Source organism: Chrysemys picta, chromosome 2 (assembly GCF_011386835.1).
Source record: "Chrysemys picta bellii isolate R12L10 chromosome 2, ASM1138683v2, whole genome shotgun sequence".
Taxonomy (NCBI): domain Eukaryota; kingdom Metazoa; phylum Chordata; order Testudines; family Emydidae; genus Chrysemys; species Chrysemys picta.
In genome coordinates, this window is record NC_088792.1 from 9487825 (window position 1) to 9508112 (window position 20288).

The 20288-nt window shown below is 50.0% G+C and overlaps 1 protein-coding gene across 2 annotated transcripts in view; it reads left to right on the top strand.

Moving 5' to 3' along the window:
• Nucleotides 1-730: 730 nt before the first annotated feature.
• Nucleotides 731-20288, top strand: part of GJC2 (gap junction protein gamma 2) — a 114997-nt gene continuing 95439 nt past the window's right edge. The window contains exons 1-2 of one of the 2 annotated variants that reach the window (XM_024107406.3): nt 731-1066; nt 7806-8145. The gene's annotated coding sequence lies outside the window, so the exon portion shown is untranslated. Of the gene's footprint in view, nt 1067-7805; nt 8146-8350; nt 8857-20288 lie in introns of those variants that run through there. The other variant, XM_005286294.4, reaches the window with a different exon arrangement.

The window sequence follows — 20288 nt, forward strand, 5'->3', positions numbered from 1 at the left end:
GTGACCTCCCTCCAACCTGACAGTTCACCTTTCAGTACGACCCGCTGCAGTCTCCCCTTTAACCAGTTCTGTATCCACCTCTGGATTTTCATATCGATCCCCATCTTTTCCAATTTAACCAATAATTCCTCGTGTGGTACCGTATCAAACGCTTTACTCTCATTAGAGAGCATAGTGGTTGTTTCATTTCACCCACATAGTTGTTACTGGGGCATTTAGCGCACTGGATGTGGTAGACCACACATTGCGATAGGTGTATGTAGGACCCCCGGATCTTGAAAGGTGTGTTGTGGGGAGTATTGATCATCACAGCAGTGGAGATATGTCTGCAGACTTTGCATCTGTTATGGCAGGGTTGCTTGGAGTTGGTGGGTCCTTGTCTATGGGGTCCAGTAATGCATCTTCTCTGCTCAGGAAAAAAATAACCTACAAATAGCTGTGCTGATATAAGCATTTATAAGATCAGAGGTTGGACACGTAGCGAATTTGGGAAGGAAAAATGCACGTGCTTTTAGGCTGGTGTTTCTGGGGGTAAATCCAGTGCTTAAGCATGTTGGGTTGTCTCATTGTTTCACATATATTTGGGCAGTCTCCTGCCAAAACAAGTCCGGTAACATAAAACAGACCCTTGAGCCCGCCAGAGATGAGTGTTCTGTGCACTCACCCAGCGTCTCTGCATTTTTGCTCAGCCAGAGAGAACAGGCAGGGCCCACCCCCTGCCCCTGACGTCTGGGATGTATTAGTGAGTGCATGGCTGGAGCCCAGTGCTGGGTAAGCCGAGGAACTCTGCACAGAGTGAACAGCCTGGACAAGCCCTCCTCTTCTCTGAGATCTTTACTGTTGCAGTCCTTATACAGTAGCCGTAGCTGTGTGCTTTGCTTTGACCCATGACTCTGTGCCTCTCCTGTGAAGAGCCAGGAAAATACAGTCGTGTGGCTAGGTGGGATTCTTTTTGGTCCCTTCCACGGTTTTTTGTGTGTGTGTGTGTGTGTGTGGCCTTTTGTGATGTTGTCTAAGCAGAGGACGATCCATCACGGCTGGTAGCAAAAGGAACGGGCCATGAGGGGTGAGTAGCTGCTGGCAGTTTTGCCTGATGTACAGTGGATCTGGCTTGGTGAGTGTGGGAGGCAGTGACTGACCCAGAACGGTCTCAGTGGTCTATGTGACTCTAAAAAGCAATCTGTGAGTGTGCAGTATGTGGTGTGTCTTGGTATTTTTTCTCTGTGTGAGCACACAAGTGCGAGGTGTAGGTATCTGTTGGGGTTTGTGTGCATGCATAATATCTGTGTGTAGCTTCTGTGCGGTGTATGTGGGTCAGTTTCGTGTGTGTGTGTGTATGTACTGGAAGAGCAATCTGAGGTTTGTGCAGCCTGCGTGTGACAATGTAATGTCTGTGCATAGGGTGTCTCCGTGTGGGAGATAGAGAAGAGAGTGCATGTGTCTCTTAAGGTTTTGCATTATGTGTAGATAGTCTATGGACACTGTATGTTGTGCTGGAAATTAAGGTGAAAGACATGCAAAAGCAGGGAGCAGTATTATTGTGAACACTGTTTCTCTTTGGCTTCTGTGCGACATAGGATGTAGGAAGTGAAAAAGCAATACAGTCTAATCTAACAAGCATTTTTCACCAGAAAACTTTAAAACACTCTATGGACATACATCTACTTGCATAGCGTCCCTCTCAGGTGTGTTAGTCTGCCTGCAGATGGGTAAACTGAGGCACAGAGCGGTTAAGTCTGGTGTTTAAAGTCACACAACATGTCTCTGTGGCAGAGCTGGTCCCAGGCCATTATTCTAAAAATAGGCTCTCTGATTTGAGTGTGTCTTTAATTAGAGTTTTTAAAAATGGGTGGAATAATGCAGTAGCAATTCGAAGGTGATTTGAAGCGGTGTTGGAGGGGGGCAGGGGATGTTGTATGAAAGCTGGTAACCTTTAGGTAGAAGCTGTCATTTTTCTATTGAGCTGGGGGTGGACAGAGGAGAAGGAAAGGAAGAAAATCTGTTCCTAACCTGAGTGAACTGATGCTCATCTTCACGTTGCGTCTTCAATGTGGATTCCATCATGTTGCTGTGTCTAGGATGAGCACTAATTTACCGAGAGGGCTGTTCGCACAGAGCAGGGAGCGGTGCCCTGGTGGGATCACACAGCAGCAGGGGACAGAGCCACACTGCGTTAATGGGGGTGACAGTAGCAGGCACAGCACCGAGGAAGCTGCTTGAGCGTAAAGCGTGGGTCCTCCAGCAAAGGCAGATGGTGCTGAAGGGGCACTGTCTGTGTCATTAGGGTGATGGGGTGCTAGCTGGAGGCCTTTAATTTACAGGCTGGCTAACAGCCAGTGGCACCATATGGGCAACGAAGACCCAAAGTTAAATTGATGGGCAGTTGCATGGGGACATTTGAGGGGCAAGGAAGGGGTCCAGGCTTAACCCAAACTTTTAAATGTAGATTCATGGGGTAGAAATAGTGAGGGAGGCTTAACCCTAATAACAATCTGTACCTAAGCACTGTCTCTCCTTGCTCTGGGTGCTGTACGTTCAGAGTGCGACAGTGTAGCGTACAGTCGAACTGAAGACGAGACATGACCGTTTAGTGTAACAAATAGAAAGCTAAGGGACGACTCGATTACAATCTATAAGTATATACGTGGGGAACAAATATTTAGTACCGGGCTCTTCCATCTAGCAGAGAAAGGTCTAACGTGATCCAATGGCTAGAAGTGGAAGCTAAACATGTTCACGCTGGAAATAAGGTGTAATATTTTAACGGTGAGGTTAATTAACCAGTGGAACAATTTACCCAGCCTCATGGTGGATTCTGCATCGCTGGTCACTTTAAAATCAAGATTGGATGTTTTTCTAAAAGAGCTGCTTTGGCAATTGTTTTGGGGGAAGTTCTCTGGCATGTGTTAGACAGGAGGTCAGACTAGATGGGTGGTGGTTTTCAAACTGGGGTACACGGACCCCTAGTGGAACGCAAGCTCTCGTCACGGGGTACATGAGAAAAATCCTGTAATGGCGGACAACGCACTTTATTTAGTAAGACTTGGTAATCTAATCATAGGTATATTATGACCCTATCTCAGATGGGGGTACGTGGCGGGCTACGTTATTTGGAAAGAGGCAGGCAGCCTAAAAAGTTTGAAAACCACTGGACTAGATGATCACAATGGACCCTTCTGGCCTTGGAATCTATGCATCTAGGACAAATGGGTGGAACAAACGGAGGGAGGGTGACTTGACAGAGTCCTCGTAACTACTGGAGTGATCTATGGGTCATTTAAATCTGCTGCACAGACCTTTGGGGGGTGTAAGGAGGGGTATTTAAAATGTCCTTCATCCGAGCATGGCAGGCTGCAGTGCCATGGAGATGGCTGATCCTCCTGCCCCTTTCTGTCAGGTCCAGGGAGGTTAGTGAATGGAGGATACCCTCAGCCTGTGGCCCTTGGGGCCTAATGGGGGCTGATAAACCCATTGTACAGACTGGGTAACTGAGACTGAGGACCTGATTCTCCCTTGTACTCTGTCTCTTTGCTCTGTCATTGTAAGGAGGCCATAAAGGCGGGGAAGAGGCTCCCAGGTAATACCTATTGCTCTGTCTGTTGGTATACGGCTCCTAGAACAGATCTACGCTAGTCTGGCCTCTCTCCCAGTTCCCCTGGTGAAGGGACTGAGCTGGGGAAGAGAAGGGACGTGACAGGGAAACATTTTGCTTCCACTAGCATAAAGTGGTAGACAATCCCTAGAAAGCCATTGCAGCCGGAGCAATGCTGCCTTTTGGGTAGGTCCATGGCTGTCCCGAGAGTGATATCTGTGCCAAGTGCAGTCATGGAGCAACAGAGAATGCGGTCCAGAGAGGTTAGGTTTCAGCCAAGGCCAGTGAGGGGGGCCATTTGACCCTGCTTTCTTGTTTCCCCCATCTGTATAATGGGAAGAATTGAATAGCGCTATCTGACATTTTTCTGACCAAAAATGGATTTTCAACCTAAACCAAAATTGTCTTGGAATGTTTTTCACTTTAGTTTATTTTTGAAAAAATAAAATAAAAAGGGAAAAATTTGACTGATGTATTTTATTGAAAACCAAACTGTATTCATTTATTTATTTATTTTTAACCAAAAATAGTTTTCAAAAAACAAAAAATGTTTAGGTTTCAGTTTCTGTTAAACACTGGAAAACGTCTCCTGAGGAAATGTGGTAAAACAATTATTCAAAAAATTTCCCTGAACTATAACAGGCATTTTTTTTTCCAACCAGCTCTAATGATGATCCCCACCTCTGTAAAGCACTGGGAGCCCTACAGCTGAAAAGCGCTGCTTAAGTGCCGAGTGGAAGCTCATGAGACAAGAGCTCTCTTATTGTGTCTGTCCAGCACCTAGCACCAAGGGGCTCTGATTTTAGCTGGGTCCCCTAGGTGCTCGTGTTGTACAAATAGGAAACGTTGTTACTCTTTGTGAGTTAGTTCGCACAGTGTGATAGTGCTTTCCAGACAGCGAAGCAGGGACAGTCCCACCTTGAAGAGCTCATGGTATAAGGCAGAGGGTACGGGAAGGAGAAGCGAGATGGTTATTTTAAAAGTTAGGTTCACTGGAGGCAGCACAGGACGAGTGGGCTCGTAAAAGGGTGTGGCGTGTGGGCAGGGTACAGGCTCTGTGGCAGAGCACGGTGGTGAGCTTGTACCGTGCACAGGAGACTGCAGAGGGAGGTGTGGGAGAAGATGACAAGCGAGTTGACAAGGATGAGAATGCGGGGGGTGTAGCGTTAGGGGATATGGCTCAGAGGCGGTGTGGACTTGTGGTTAAAGGATAAAGGACGGACAGACCTGTAAGGGTGGGGTGACCAGAAGCTTAAATTTGCTGGGCTAACGGATGGGGAGCCAGTGGAGGGACTGGAAGTGGGGAAGGATCTGGTCAAATGGTTGAGCTGGGAGATGATCTCAGTGGCTGTATTTTGTATGGATTGAAGGGAGGCAACGTCTGTGTGTGTGTGTTGGGAGGCCGGAGAGGAGGCTGTTGTGGTGGTTGAGGGGGAAATCTCGTGTGGGCCTGTTTGAGAGGTGTGGCTGTGAGGCTGGAAAGGAACAGGACAGGTCTAAGAGATCTGGAAAGGGCAGGAGTTGCCCTGGTTTCAGAGCACTGGACTGTGCCTCCCACCAGAATGTTTCCCAGCTTGGCCGGGATGCCGACTGGTGTCCCTCTGCCAGGGTGAGAAGGCAGCTCTCTGTAACCACAAGCGGCTGCGTCCCTGCAGTGCTTTTCAAAGGCTGGCTGGGCATGGGAATATGGTAGAATCATATTAGGGTTGGAAGAGACCTCAGGAAGTCATCTAGTTCAACCCCCTGCTCAAAGCCGGACCAATCCCCAGACAGAGTCACTCCTGTGACCATCGATGGCGAATGCAGGAGCCTGGCTTAGATCGCTCCCCTCTCGCAGACTCGGCTTTGACCTTATGCACAGTGCAGCGAACGATTTCCTCCTCCCACTTCACCGACCCACAGTAAATGATCTGTAACCCTTCTGCCAGACAGAGCCAGCAGCAACCAGGGCTGGGTTCAATATCTAGGGGTTCCTTTCCATCGATCCAACACAGAACCGGCTTCAGCGCCTATCCAGTAACCTGGGAAATTTATACATCACCCATGGGTGCCTCTGAGAGGAATACTGCCCCACTCGCAAGCACAGAGTCTGAGTGTAGAAAAGAAACTTTTCAACATTGGTGAGGTCCCATCTGGAGTACTGTGTCCAGTTTTGGGCCCCACACTACAAGAAGGATGTGGAAAAATTGGAAGGAGTCCACCGGAGGGCAACAAAAATGACTAGGGGGCTGGAGCACATGACTTATGAAGAAAGGCTGAGGGAACTGGGATTGTTTAGTCTGCAGAAGAGAAGAATGAAGGGGGATTTGATAGCTGCTTTCAACTACCTGAAAGGGAGTTCGAAAGAGGATGGATCTAGACTGTTCTCAGTGGTAGCAGATGACAGAACAAGGAGTAATGATCTCAAGTTGCAGTGTGGGAGGTTTAGGTTGGATATGAGGAAACACTATTTCACTAGGAGGGTGGTGAAGCACTGGAATGGGTTACCTAGGGAGATGGTGGAATCTCCTTCCTTAGAGGGTTTTAAGGTCAGGCTTGACGAAGCCCTGTCTGGGATGATTTAGTTGGGGATTGGTCCTGCTTTGAGCAGAGGGTTGGACTAGATGACCTCCTGAGGTCCCTTCCATCCCTGAATCCTATGATTCTATGAAACTTTTAATAAAAGGAGGGAAGTAACTTGGCATTAATTTGGGAAAACACAGTTCATAAACATAAACCATGAGTAAAAGACCCACCCCAAGTAGGTTGGGCCTTGCCCTTTTCCCCTCAAGTTCTTAAGTTCAGCAACCCAAAAGTCCTCTTCACATGCCCGCCCCTTCTCTACTCCCCACTCTCACTTGCTGTCCTTGGTCAGTGCAGATCCAGTTTGAAATGGGCCACTCTCATTACCACTACAAAAGTGATTTTTCCTCCCTTGGTATTCTACTGTTAATTGAATTGTCTCGTTAGCACTGATCCCCGCCCCACACACTTAGTAAGGCAACTCCCATCTTTTCATGTACTGTGTATACTCTATATACCTGCTCCTGTATTTTCCACTCCATGCACCTGATGAAGTGGGTTTTAACCCACAAAAGCGGTTCCTAATGAGTCTATTTAGCGGTATTTTTTGAACAGCTTGGGGGAAACAAGTTAAAGCAGTCTAGGAAGAACCCTTGAGAGTGTGCAGGTTCCTGACTAGTATCCCTGCCCCCACCCTGCTTCCTTTCACAGCGCTCGGACATGCGAGCTCTTGTTTTACCAAGGTTCTTTACACTGACCGTGACTCTCTCCTTTGGGACAGGTTAAGCACAGTCCTGCTTTTCCGTAGTCCCACTCTAATGACAAACATTGGTAACCATAATTTCACTACCCCCGCATTCAGCACGAACATAATTTGTGACCCAACACCAGCCAAGTGGATTACAATGAGCAAAACACCGCTCCATCAGCTGAATATTTCGCAAATCTAAGCAAAACAGGAGCAAACTGTATTTACATAAATGCACCCAGGGTCTCTGTCCCCCCTCCCAGCTGGCTGTCAGGGAAGCATTCATTCAGGCCTTGCTTACAGATCTATTCATGCCCACTCTGCCTGCCAAACCGGAGCTGGGGGTACGTCCTGCATATGTCTGGCTGCTTCGGCCTTTGCCTCCAGCAGTAAAATACTAGAAGCGGCAAAGCATTACGTAAGCACAGAGTTAGACAAGAGGAGCATTTTGGCAGGCCCCGTAGCGCTAGGGTCCAGATGTCCCGATTTTATAGGGACCGTCCCAATTTTGGGGTCTTTTTCTTATATAGGTTCCTATTACCCCCCACCCTCTGTCCTGATTTTTTTCACATTTGCTGTCTGGTCACCCTACGTAGTGCAGAGAGATGGGTCCAGATCTGGAGCTCAGGCCTTGTCCACCTTGGGGGGTTTCAGCCACTAGTGTAGCTGCTCTGATGTAGGCAGGCAAAGCCAATATAAGCCAGTGCATCTCATCCTGATTTCAAGAAGGTGCAAATCACAGCGTCCAATATAGTCTGTCTATTCTGTAGCTTGCATTGGTGCAGCCACGCCTGTGGGCTATAACTGGGGCCAATCTTCAGTGTAGACCAAGCCTCACTTAAACTGGTGTAAATCTGGAGTGACTCTGTTTGGAGTAAGGCCAGTGTACAGGAGAAAAGAATCTGGCCCCTAGTGTTTTGCAGTGGTCCAGCAGACCCATGTCCAATGTCTTTGCCCCTCCAGGTTGCACCTCCTGGTGTGATGTGCGATGATTATCCAAGGCTGCAGGGCAGGGAGAGCTGAGTTCTGCTGTGAGTGTGACATCCCCTCTGCCAACTGGATCACCGCTGCGGTGTCTGACGGTGATGAGTAGAACAAGGGTTAAAGAGGGTTCGCCCAGATTGAAATGGTCCCGGTGAACGGAGCAACTTTGTAACGGCAGCTAGTACTTATCTGTGTAAAACCGGCTGCAACCCCGCTGTGAGCTGCCGCCACCTTGACAGATGCGCTGTGCTGCCTTCAGGATCTCGCACAGATGTTCCTCGTCCACCCGACAGGAAGCTTCGTCGAGCCAAGATTAGCTGTAAGTACGGGTGTCTGCCTGTCTCGTAATATACATGCTCTGCAGCACTGTGTGTATGTACAAAAATAACCTCGAGTTAACATTAAGGCTGGAATGTCAACAGTCAGTAAGTGCCTATCTTCCTTCCGCACTCACCCGCTCTGCTCCCCCGACGGCGGCCCCCAGACTTATTGCTGTGCTTCTCGGCCTCTCCTTGTCAGCATTCAGTCCCTAAATGGGCAGCTCCCTCCGAGTGTGAAGAGATGAAACAGATAAACAGATGCCTTAGACGGGCCTGCTCCAAAGCCCACTGAAGCTGATGGAAGGGCTTTCGTGGCCTGCAGAGGGCTTTGGCTCTGGCCCGTCGTCGGCTTGTTTCTTGGAGGAGGTGGGTCTTTGGGAGAGGTGTGAATGAGTGCAGGGCAGTGACCTTGCGGGCCAGTTTGAGAAGGGAGTTTCATGGGTCGGAGGGTGATGTGGAGGGGAGAGGTGGACCGACAGCGCACCGGCATGGGCATTGCTGGCAGAACGGATGGGGATGCAGGCCCATGCAGTAAGCCCAGCAGCAGGGCGTAGCGAGGGGCAGAACTATGTAGGGCTTGAACTTGGTGCCGTGGAGCCGGGCGAGCCGATGGAAGGATTTGAAAAGGAAGTGACGCAGTCGGAGCCAAGGGCTGGGGAGCTGATCTGAGTGGCTGCGTTTTGTATGGACTGGATGGGGCAAGGGAACGGGTAAGTTACACTAGGGGGTGGCCTCCCTCACATACTTTTACACTCTCCGGTGAGCTGCCTTTCCTGATGCACCCCTCTCCGCGAGTCATGCTGAGTTGGACTGGCTTACTGGGACAAATGCAGAGATGAATGTGTTGGCAGGCGGGGGGTGATGTCTAAGTTGCTGTGAGATGTGTACCAAGGTCCCTGGTGCTGATGCCAGTTACACCACTGGCTTTTATGGAGTTGCCACTGTGAGAGCAAAATTGTGCTTGGCAAGGTCTGGGGGGTGAATTCTGCCAACGCAGACTCCCCTCTGTATTTGGCCCATCCTCTTCTGACACACACACAGAGCAGATCTGAACTCCCGTCCAGCTGGGAGACAGTAACTATGGCTCCCCAGAGTCACACTGCTTTGACTAGCCCCACATTGGAAAAGGAGCCTGCCCCAGTCAAAGAAGAGCTGGGCCCAGGGTAACCCTGGGTGTGACAATGTGGAGGGAGCCGCACGTTTTTGATTGGCCTCTGACCTCCCACTGTGAGGCATTGGGTCCTGCTCCAGTCCCACTGTGCAGCACCCAGCAACTCCTCCTTCCCCTCAACCACTTCCGTACCACGTGAGCCCATCCCAGGCCACCAAACTGTATGTGAGACAGCGTGATGAGCGGAGAAGTATATTTCTAGCCCCTTTAAAATGGGCAGCTCTAACTTTTTATTTCTTTTAGGATTCTTTCTATGTTCTCTTGCTAATAGCAAACAGGCACTCCGGGCCAGCGCAGTCCTCGGAAATAATTGGACTTCTTGCTCTCTGAAAGCCCCATGCCCTTTGGCCTCATGTCCCTTAACACCACTCAAGGCGTGCAACAGATCCCCTGAAATCCATTGCCTGGGAGTGTCTTATTGCCTAATTATGGCCCCTCTGATGGCTTCCTGTTAGAGCTGGCATTGCAGACAAAATCGCTTTCTTGGTATTAAAAGCTCTTGGCTCCTGATTAGACCCATGTACAAAATAAGCCACAATTAAAATTCTTCAAGTGGTTGCATACATTTTGCCTACAGCAAAAATCTGCACTTCTGTTGTAAACCCATGCGTATTTCCACCAAATGCTTGCTTCGCTCCTTTCAGTCTGACTTTTTCTCTCTCGATCATAGGCTGCATTATATAATCTCTCTTAAACTTTGGTTTCATTTGTCTACTTTTGATCATTATTTATTTGGCACTACAAGCATTTAGGGTTTTACTGTGGACCATATGGTGACTTTAGCATCCACTGAGAGATTTAAAAAAAGACAGGAAAAAAGACCATTATATGCCAGGACTTTTTTGGGTATAATTGACTAAAAATAGTCAGATGATGACTAAAGTTTATCTCTTCAGACGTGAAAAGCACGTAGGTGAGAACCAATGTGCCCTAATCATGATGCACCGAACCAGTGGCTCTGGAACACTTTTTATAGTGGGGGTGCTACACCCCCCCATTGCCCCTGTCTGAGCCCCCTGCCGCCCCCTAGAGCTGGGGCCGAGAGCAGGGCCGTGGCTTCAGGAGGGGAGGATGCACGCAGGGGGAAGGGGGCCCAGGCTGAGGCCACAGCTGGGGGCGGGCGCAGAGCCCCTGTGGGGCTGACAGTCGGGACCCTGGGCGTGGGGCCAGGAGCAGAGCCCCGCGTAAAACCTGGGGGTACTGCAGCACCCCCCGCACCTATTCACAGAACTTAAGCATACATATTGGGCAAGACTGTAGCTACAGCTACTGAAAAACTCCTCAACAAATGTTCATTTGAATGCTTATGTAAATTGATTTAGCAGCGTCCATACTCCATTCATGTTTGCTTTCCATGACCGTTGTAGTGAATGGGTTCACTGGCAGGAATGTTTGCAGAAACAGATTTTCAAGTCAATAGTGCAGAAATGCAGAGAGCCAGTTTCAGATTGGTGATCATAAGTATTTACACCAGCAACTTGATCCGAAGAGTTACGTTACGTGCCATCCACTCAGCAAACTGCAACATGTCATGTGTCCTGTGTCAAGTTAAAACAGCTTGAATTCTGAATTCCTGCCAGAAGCTGTCTGCAATCAAACTACAGACTAAGAATTGTTCATAGAGGGCCACGTTTTCAAAAGCACCTAAGTGACTAAGGCCAAGTGTACGCTGGAAACTTTTGCTGATACAGCAGTATCATTCAGAAGCGTGATCTGTGTGTGTGACATTTTTATAGACTGGCAAAAGCCCTAGTCTAGAGACCGTTTTACACCCATAAAAATGTTTTTGCTGGTGTGGGTTATTTTGCTCAGGGAACCAGCATAAGCTATATCGGTAAAAGAACCATTTACCAGTGCAAACTGCATCTGCACTAGGAGGGTGAGCTGCTATGGCTTTCACCAGTATAGCTAGCAATCTTTACTCGTGCCCTCCTGGCCTTAGAAGTCTAAGGGTATGTTTACACAACCCGCCCGATTGGCGGGCAGCGATTGATCCAGCGGGGATCGATTTATCGAGTCTAGACTAAACATGATAAATCGATCTCCAAGCCCTCTCCCGTCGATTCCTGTACTCCAGCGCCGTGAGAGGCTGTCAAGGCTGCTTCCCCACTCTGAACTTTAGGGTACAAATGTGGGGGCCTGCATGAAAACTTCTAAGCTTAACTACCAGCTTAGATCTGGTCCGCTGCCACCACTCCCAAAGCTAATTCCCTTCCCTGGGTAGCCTTGAGAGACTCTTCACCAATTCCCTGGTGAATACAGATCCAAACCCCTTGGATCTTAAAACAAGGAGAAATTAACCATCCCCCCTCCTTCCTCCCACCAACTCCTGGTAGATCAAGATCCAACCCCCTTGGATCTCAAAACAAGAAAAAAAACAATCAGGTTCTTAAAAAGAAGGCTTTTAATTAAAGAAAAAGTTAAAAATCATCTTTGTAAAATCAGGATGGAAAAATAACTTCACAGGGTAATCAAACTTAAAGAGCTCAGAGGACCCCCCTCTAGCCCGACCCCCCTCTAGCCTTAGGTTCAAAGTACAGCAAACAGAGATAAACACTCTAGCAAAAGGTACATTAACAAGTTGAGAAAACAAAGATAAACTAACACGCCTTGCCTGGCTGTTTACTTACAAGTTTGAAATATGAGAGACTTGTTCAGAAAGATTTGGAGAACCTGGATTGATGTCTGGTCCCTCTTTGTCCCAAGAGCGAACAACTTCCCAAACAAAGAGCACAAACAAAAGCCTCCCTCCGCCCCCAAGATTTGAAAGTATCTTGTCCCCTTATTGGTCCTTTGGGTCAGGTGTCAGCCGGGTTACCTGAGCTTCTTAACCCTTTACAGGGAAAAGGATTTTGGAGTCTCTGGCCAGGAGGGATTTTATAGTATTGTACACAGGAGGGCTGTTACCCTTCCCTTTATAGTTATGACAGAGGCGCAGGCAGAGTCAACGGGGGGGGGGGGGGGGTGAGTGTAAAGAAGAAAAAAAAAAAGCCCGTAACAAAATATCGGGACAAATGGCGTCCCGACCGTACTTCAGTTGGGACGCAGGACAAACGCCTCAAAATCGGAACAGTCCTGATTTTATCGGGACGTCTGGTTACCCTAATCACTACACCCTGCCTTGGCCCAAAGATGGAGGTCCCACCAGCACCCCTCCTAGTCTGACAGCAGCAAGCAATTCTTGGCCCCCTCTCTGTAGTGTCCAATTTGTTGGGGGGGAGGAGTGTAGTGTAGTGTGGCAGTCCCTTCTGTGATTGCAAGATCCAAGCTGGGACTTAGGGAGAACGAATGTGATGACGTTAGGGAGCGCAGGTTCTGTCAGTCAGGCTGGGAGGTGGAGAGCCAGGGAGGACAACAGCTAGCGTCGATGTCCTGCAGCTTCGGTAAAGAATCCTTTGTATATTCAGTGTAACAGAGTCCTGTCTGTTTTCTACCATGCAGGAGGCTGCAGCCTCCTCAGAGGGGCTGAGTCTGCCATGTGCTCAGCCCAGGGAGCGAGAGAAGCCAGAGCCATCCCCCCTGTGGGGCTGTGTGAAATGTTAGGCCCGATATTACAATGATTCATTTATGGCTTATATTATGCAAACAGCCAGCCACAGGCCATCAGCCTTTAAAAGAGGAACTGGCACAAAGCCAGTAGCCAGCACTTCACCCACAAAGAGACCAGTTCCCAACTCCAGAGGGAGGAATGGGGAAAACCAAAGGGGGGGCAGATACCAGCACAAAGGCCTTATGAATAATCCATCTGAAATAGACCAGACTTGTAACATGCCCTAAGGGAGGAACATGGGGACGACCCAGTCCTAATGGAACCTAGGGACAGAACCAAACCATAGCAGCTAACCTTTACCACCCAGCAGGGGCATGGAGGAACATGGTTCATGATGACTTGATCGTTAATGGATATTTTAGGGGGATGCTCAGTCACAGGGAAGTGAGGTGCAGGGGAGAATTGATTTCTCTCTCGAATACGCCGTATGAGTTACGTTACAGTACAGCAGAAGCTCTGGTACATTCAAGGAGCTGAGACTCAGGAGATCCTATAGAAATATGGCAGCACCACTCCTTGCTGAGAATGCCTGAATAAGATGTTGATAATGGGGATTGAGATGCAGTATCTATAGCCGAGAGAGACCCACACCAAGCTAGTAGTATTCACGTTGGTACATAAAGCCGCACTCCAGCTGGGCAAAGAACCTGGCTCTCCTAGCCTGCCTGCAAAAAGAACAGGTTTTCCGACAGATACTATTTCTCAGTTTGTTTCATCTTGTTCGTTTTCTCTCGGACCAGTAGATTGTTAACAAAATCTCTCCTCCACTGTTCTGCCCACCCATACAGAGACACAGGGGGTTGGTATAAGATTGAGGGTGAAAAACTGTTTGAGTGGGGTTAATAGACAAAATATTCAAGTGTTTACATAATGCTGGCCCAAACATATATGGAGATATATCTATCTCATAGAACTGGAAGGGACCCTGAAAGGTCATTGAGTCTAGCCCCCTGCCTTCACTAGCAAGACCAAGTACTGATTTTGCCCCAGATCCCTAAGTGGCCCCCTCAAGGATTGAACTCTCAACCCTGGGTTTAGCAGGCCAATGCTCAAACCACTGAGCTATCCCTCCCCCCCAAATGCCATACACACCCCATTTGGTGCAGGTGAACTCCACACAGATGCTCTAAGTACACCTTGCATAGACAAATTCAACAGGTTGTGTTACCGCACGACAACACTCATGCTCACAAACTACTCCCGTGCACTCTCAGCACCACACGAACACCCCACACACGCTCTGCACGCGGCACGTACACGCAGCACTCCTGCTGACAAACACCGTGCATGCGCAGCAGTGTGTACACACCCACACTCAGAGCATTCCACAGATATAAGTGCACACCCAAATCACACACCTGCATGCTCTTTCTCATGCACACATGCACAAAAACACTCCAACATTTAATCACCGTGAGGAAACTCAACAGCAGAAGAGTCCTGCTGGAGACAGAGATGGGGCCTGAATACTGGGGAAGCAGCTGCCACAGCTATATCAGTCCGTCCGAATGACAGACCTGTCAGTTTAATTTGCATCTGGTTTGCTTAACATCCTTTATCTTACATAATGCAGCTCTTTATACAGTTGTGGTGTTTAATCAAAAGAGAAATTGAATCCACAGTGAACAGACTTTTCCAGGTACTTTAGAACTCTTGGGAATATCACTCGTAGCAGACTGCTTAGGAGAAACAATCAAATTCCCTGCAAGATCCTAAGAACGGAGACATTGGCGTGAGTAGCTGCTTTTTAATGTCATATTTGGCAAGCTTTGTCAAAACCAGGGACTCCTAATCACTTTTCCTGGTTGTTGCTGCTGAACGGCTGCCGCATGCCACCCCAGAGGTGGCTGCATTTCATGGGTAGGGGAAGTGCAGTTTGTAACGCACGTTGGAATCTTTGGGATGGAAGTCGCTCTGTAAACACCCAGTATTGTTGTCCGTTGGAAAACGGCATGTCTGTTTCTTTATGGCACGTGTTTAATTTAGGGCTTTTTTGGACGAGTTGGAAGAAGGAAATCCCTTTTCCGGAGAAACTTCACTTAAAAATAAATGGTCTTGAACTGGGACGAAACGTCAAAGGTGAGATTTTTTTTTTTTTTTTTTTTGGTGGGAAATTTTGAAGAGAAATTCTATTTCAGAAGAACCAAATGGAATTTTTCATCCTTTCTCCTGGAAGGCTCTTGTCGATGTCAGTTGTGAAACTGACCAGAGCCTTCCCTGACCAGAGTGCCTGGCTACTCAGCCTCCCTTCCCCTCCCCTGCAGCTCCAGGAGCCAAAGAGGCAGTGCCGGCTCCAGGGTTTTGGCCGCCCCAAGCAGCCAAAACAAAAAACAAACAAACAAAAAAAGCCGCGATCGCGATCTGCGGCGGCAATTCGGTGGGAGGTCCTTCACTCCCAGGCGGAGTGAGAGACCGTCCGCCGAATTGCCGCCGAATACCTGGACGTGCCGCCCCTCTCCGGAGCGGCCGCCCCAAGCACCTGCTTGAGAAGCTGGTGCCTGGAGCCGGCCCTGCAAAGAGGTGGGTGCGTTGTCTCCCCATTTCCCCCCTAAGCTCTAGAGATGGAGAGGCAGAGACTCTGGCTCCCCGAGCTGGCTGAGAGCTCCAGCTCCTGGAGCTTGGTGGAAGGCTCAGCTGCAGTGTCCCTGGGCCAGGAAAGTTGTTGTCGATTTCCCTTGCGGGAGGTGAACCTTCCTGGCGGACAGCCGGGAACGTCATTTCAGTTTTCCTGCTGAAAAATTTCCAGCAAAACTAAAGTTTACCCCTGGAAAATGTTTGTTTCATGAGAAGAGCATTTTTCCTCAGAAAATCATTTGAATGAAAAACATTTTGACTAGCGCCACGGGCCACATGATCATGACGGTTTGTGCATGTGTGACCCCCCCGGATGCGTGTGTGATACAAGGTTTCTTCTGTGCCCAATCTGCAGAGGGTAGGGGGCTGCTGCTGGGTAGCAGGTAGCAGCCTGTGCTTTTTAGCTCTAGGGGTCCCCAGGTAAATTGCCAGGGTGTCTGCCAAAACGGTGACCGTCGCACTTTTTCCCAGTGGAGGAGTGTGCGTGGGTGAGGTTGTTACTAGGCAGGGGCTATACGTATAGCTGGGTGGACACACTTGTGCCATAAAATGCTATTGCAGGGCCTGCTGGGGCTGGGAGTACTTGCTGGGGATTTATTTGTAATCTGCCCATTAGGGCTAAAACAAGAACTCTGTTTCATCAAAAATATCAAGGTTTCCGCCTCTGGGTTTCTTTCCTCCTCAGAATGAAAACTTCTGAAACTTTTCATGGAAAAACAAGGGAGACCCATCCCAGAATAGCCAATCAGTTAGGGCACTCGCCTGGTATGTGGGAGATCTAGATTCAAGTGCCTGGCCCGAGTCAGGCAGAGTGCAGATTAAAACCTGGGTCTCCCAAATCCCAGCAGAGTGGTCTAACCACTGGGCTATTTGGTATCCGAAGGCAGGTTGTGCTCTTGTTTTGACCAGAAATTCCATCCTCGACCTGAGACCCCTTCCAGTCGGAACTGATACATTCTCACAAACATTTTCGGTTTCAATTAAATCTGCATTTTCGGATGGGGGGGAAAAAAAGCTTAGTTGAAAAATTCCCAATCCGCTCTACTGCCAGTATAGCAACAATCCATGGAAAGTGGCTATGTGGCCCCAACTCAATTGATGTTGTCTTTAAAATCTTTTCCCAGCATCCAGCGCCACTAGTGAAGGGTGCTGGATTGACAGCCCGGGACACTAAAGCCTCCCATCTGTCAGCAGGACAGGGCCCCAGGTGGATGGGGAATTGCCTAGCCCTATTAAGCTAGCCCTATGGGCTGAGAGGATAGGTTAGCCTCTATTTAATCCTTTGCATCTCTGCTGAGATGGCCAACAGGGGCATCCTGTGGGCACCTGTTCCTTGTGAACTAGACTGAAATGACTCAGCCCGTTTCTTGTAGGGTACCAAAAAGCCTTTGGATGGTAACCGCCTTCAGTATCGCTAGCAACCTGTCGGACTAGAGGTCAACGGTCCTAGACCCCATTATCAACCCCTCCCCAAGCCATCCAGGCTCCTGGCCATTTGTTTGTTTGTTTGCTGAGGACTCTTGTCACTCTCCTGTGGTGGGCTGTCTGAGCGAGGAGGCTCCAATGGAGCCCGTCACGATGATGGATCCAGCACGCGCTCTCGTTCGGCAGGGACGAAAGGCCGCTCCATGCTGCCTGTACAGCTGTCTTTCTGTAACCTCTCCGTGACCGTCTGTCACCCAAGCCGGTTACAACAAACACATGGTGAGCTGTGTCCGCCCCACAGTCTTTCTGCCTCCTGACTGTGTGTTTCCATGCTCCGCTCGGCTGCTGAAGAGCGGCTGTGCCAATGCGTTGTGGGAAAAGCTGGGCAGCTCTCCCATAGTGCACTAGCAGTGGACAGAGAGCCTGGAGCCAGCAGCGTGTGTGACGGGTCGGGATGCAAACGCACGAGAGCCGTGCTACTCAGACCTCAGTGGTTCAGGAGCCAAATTAGCGATCAGATTACCCACAAGAGCCAGAGGAGTGTGAATGGATTGACTCTATAGCACTATAGTGAATGAAACAATCACACCATGTTTTAATATCCCGTGCTGCGCAGATCTGCAGGAGACGCATTAAAGAGCCACTTGGGATGCGTGAGCTCAGCGTGAGTATCACGGCTCTAGAGTCTCCAGTTGCACAGAGGAAGGAGGATCTGCCCACCTGATACCACGGCCACAGCCCTTGTGGCAAAAAGCCGCGTGCCAGCTTACAGAAAGGCACTCGTGTCCCGGCCTAGGCCTCTAGCAGGGGTGAGGCACGGCTGGCAGCCGTGGTTACTACCCAAGGGCCCGCTCCAAAGCGAACTGAAATCCGTGGATAGGCTCCCCCCCCCCGAGTCCAGTGGGCTTCGAATCAGGTGCCAAGCATGGTGTGTGGCGGTACACTGTGCCTGGAGCCAGCCAGGCCGCTGACCAATTAGAAGGGGTGGCTCAGAGTTGTGGCATAGCCGGGCTGGAAGTGCCCTCTCCCGTACAGCAGTTGTGTTTCCTGTTAGTGCCGTGGGTAGCCAAAGTGCCTCTGACCTTGGCCCAGCAGGACACCAATCTATAAGTCAGAGAGAAGCCCAGCCGCGGCAGAGCCTGAAACAGCCTTTTCTGGTGGGCAGAGAGGAAGCGGGCTTTGCTGAATGTTTCTCTGGATATTTTCTATGCTGTCGGTGAGCCCCGATAGGTCTCCCTGGTTCCCCGACCCCATGCAATAAGCTGCCAGCAGCAGACGGTTACCCTGACTAAATGCTGTATTGAAACTCTGCTAACCCTGCGCTCTTGCTGTTACCCGGCCAAGGATTGATCACAGCATAAGTGCAGGGGCCTGTGAGTGCTGTTCGTGCTCCCCGCCCACTCGGCTCGGCAGAGCCTGGGGGAGCAGGGGAAGGAGGCTGTGAATCTCCCTGCTGTGTGATTGGCTTTGGTTCTGCTCCTCCATCCCAATCTGCCCTGCAGGAAGCAAGCGCGTCATGCACGGTGGACCATCCGCTATCCTGGCTCCCCCTGCGACACGTGAACAGTCACTGGTAAGCGATGACTTGGGGAAACGTTCCTGCTGTTCGGGGCAGAGAGCCGGATTCTCCAGATAGCGTGTCCAGATTCCCTTAGTCTCAGGGGATCCATCTGAAATGGAGCCCCATAACAATTCACTGATTCTGCAGTAGCTTTGGTTTATCGCCCTTGGCTGCTTTTCAGCAGCCATTCTCCATGGTTTCACTCTCGCACAGAGAGAGAACAGTGTACGTGATACTAGTTTTCAAGGCCTCCACTGCACAGCATAGGAGATGGCCTCTGTCTGCAGCTCTCTGAGACAATGTAGCTGGCAAGCCCATGGGGACGCTTGTGAAAGCTGGTGGTGGATCAGTCTCATTGGAGTAGGGTCTCATTCCCGTTTTTGCCGGAACAATCCCTTTTTTAAGACCTGTCCAGGCCCTTCCGACTTTTTTGGCCAAAGTGGGCCTTTGTCCCGTTTGCTCTTGCCAACTTAATAAGTTGGGTGCAGAGGAACGTGTGGGGTGGGGTGCAGAGGAACGTGTGGAGGAAGGGGGGTGAGCAGTGATGCCAGCCACGTACTGGTGGGGGAGGCAGGGCTCGGGCGGGGGGCAGGCAGGACTCACCTCAGCCTCACATGGGAGGCTGGCAGGTCTCAGGCAAGCAGCCATTCCAGTCCTGCATGGGGAGGGAGGGGCAGGGCTCGGGTGAGCGGCTTGGGCCAGCCCTGCATGGGGAAGCGGAGGGAGGGAGGGAAATGGGGCTAGCCCCATGTGGTGTCCCGTTTCACCTTTGGGAAATATGGTCACCCTACATGGGAAGCGCTCTTGGTTATGGGAGCAGAATTTGAGGAGATGAGGCCTAGGCTAGGTCTATACTGTAGCAGCTGAGAAAGCCAGTCAGCCACTCAGGGCAACTCTGCGCTGCCCAGGAGTTCTTGGGGGAGGGACGCCGAAGGTCCAAAGAGAGGCAAAGGGAAGAGTCTGCCCTGGTGGTTACCATGGATTTTCCAAAGACACAGCCAGTTACGGCCCAGCTCTCCCCTCCGGAGCCAGTTCTAGCATCCTATTATTTGGGGGGGACATCGGTATTCATGGGGGGCCCTGGATGTCACGACTTAAAAAACCACCCGCCTTCCAGGAGTCCAGGGACTAGTTGGACCCCTGGAAAAAATCTCCTCTTCTGAGAGTTTAAACACGTAATATTTGGCTATTGTGTCAGTATTTTGCTGTGATTGATAATTTACATAAAGGATGGAGACGCTGCAATCTACTGCCGTTCCACTGCTTAACGCTAGATAACTTTGTACAGATTCTGGCCTTTCTGGCAATAATTTGGAGCCCCTTGAAGATGATTTTGTGTGTGTGTGTGGGGGGAATGTCCTCTTTGCCCCCCCAGTAACACTATGCCTGCTTTCCTCTTTTGTGCACCAGGCCATGCAAGAGATTGTGGCACGCTGGTAGTGTTGCCAAATACACATAGCCATAGGCTTTAAGGCCAAAAGAAACACTGTGATCATCTCATCTGATTTCCTGCTTACCATAGGCCAGGGAATTTCTCCCAGTGGTTCCTGCACTGAGTCTATATGTGGAGTTCTGTTAGCCTGCGCTTAGCCTTCCACGTGGTTCTATGGAGGAGCAAGGACACATGGTGTTATGAAAATGGAGCAGCGGCGGTGAGGCCAAAATCACCTTGTAGTGAGGCGGCCTGGGCCCCGACGGCCCCTGAGGGAGAGGAGCCTGAATTGGCACCCAAGTGGGCGGAGCCACCGCCACCTGTTCCCGCCCCCCGGAAGTCAAGGGGCGGGACAGGAAGTATAAAAGCCAGGCCCCAGCACTCAGTTGGACCCCAGCGGCCGGAGAGGCCAGACGTGCCGGTGCGAGC